Consider the following 1,267-nt stretch of genomic DNA (forward strand, 5'->3'; position numbering starts at 1 on the left):
AATAGGAAGCTGAGCAGGGACAGCACGGGGTGGAAGGTCTGCAGCTCAGGGTCAGCGTCCGTGCAGAAGCTCAGGCGCCGCCGGCACAGCTCGGTCAGCAGCGCCAGGTCTAGTGTGATGGGTGCGGCCAGCAGCGAGTCCTGGCACGTGTCGTGCACACCAGTGTGTTGGTCCCGCCCAGCGTTAGCTCCGAGGTTTACTCACCCAGCGCGCTTGCTGTCGCCCAGGTACCCACGTACTTGATGATCACGCAGTGGCCGGGCTCCTCTCCGGGTGTATAGAGCACTGTATTGCTCGGCACCATGTCGTCCACCACGTTGCTCTTGCACACCTCCTTAGAGCGGAACTGCAATGGCGCTGACAGGTTCTGCCCGTCGTCTTGAGCTGTAGTCTTGAGGCCACAGCTGAAGAGGAAGTCCACGAGCACGGACTTGACTTTGGTCTGGCCAGACTTGAAGTCACCTCCGCCCACGAAAACCCGGCGCTGACACGCGAGCTCAAGTGCTCCGGGCACTAGGGTGTTCTGCGGGGACCCACTGAGGAAGCCACAGCCCTCCCGGATGCCGGCGACGGCGAAGAGCTGGAGCGAGACACCTGCAGGCCGAGCGCAGTGGTGCGCAGCGGGTTCTGGGCCGTGTCCTTGAGGCCCGGAACCACCTCACAGAAGCGCTCTGTGTTGCCCGTCCACAGCACGGTGACTTCGTCCAGCCCCGCGCTAGACCGGAAGTCTGGGGTGTCCTTAGGGATCTGCTCCAGCTGCTGCAGGTGTGCGTCCGGGACGAGGTTGTCCAGGCCCCTGGCCTGGTTGGCCGCGATGAACTCGGGGATGTAGACGGAAGGCCGAGGCCGCATGGCTTCCATGTGCGGCCACAGTTGCTCCTGCAGCTCCCAGCCCAGCACCTTCGCGCGCTGAATCGCCTTGGCGAGGATCAGCGACGAGATGTCCCAGCCGTCATGGCCACGAATAATCTAGCATTTATGGTAATCACGCTGAAAGTAAACTGTAAGGGCTTGAGTCAGTTCAACTGGGTGACCTTATACAATCTGCGGGCAAGCTACCGAAGTTTCCTGGGCTTCCGTTTACTCATCTTTCAGATGGGAAGAGTAATACGTATTACACAGAGTTGTTCTGATGAAATGTGTTAATACATTTTAAATGTTTACAATAATATCTTACATATACAAACATGTAATAAGTATTATTACCCCATATATATTTTTTTTAATCACATATTTCATGTTATACCTAAGTCCTTTTTTTTTTTTT

The 1,267-nt window shown here is 56.2% G+C and overlaps 1 pseudogene; it reads right to left on the reverse strand.

The window, feature by feature from the left end:
• Positions 1–5: 5 nt before the first annotated feature.
• Positions 6–1,245, reverse strand: LOC116548551 (annotated as a pseudogene).
• Between the last annotated feature and the right edge of the window lie 22 nt (positions 1,246–1,267).

This window comes from Sapajus apella, unplaced genomic scaffold (genome assembly GCF_009761245.1).
Source record: "Sapajus apella isolate SASKATOON/1434 unplaced genomic scaffold, GSC_monkey_1.0 scaffold14969, whole genome shotgun sequence".
Taxonomy (NCBI): domain Eukaryota; kingdom Metazoa; phylum Chordata; class Mammalia; order Primates; family Cebidae; genus Sapajus; species Sapajus apella.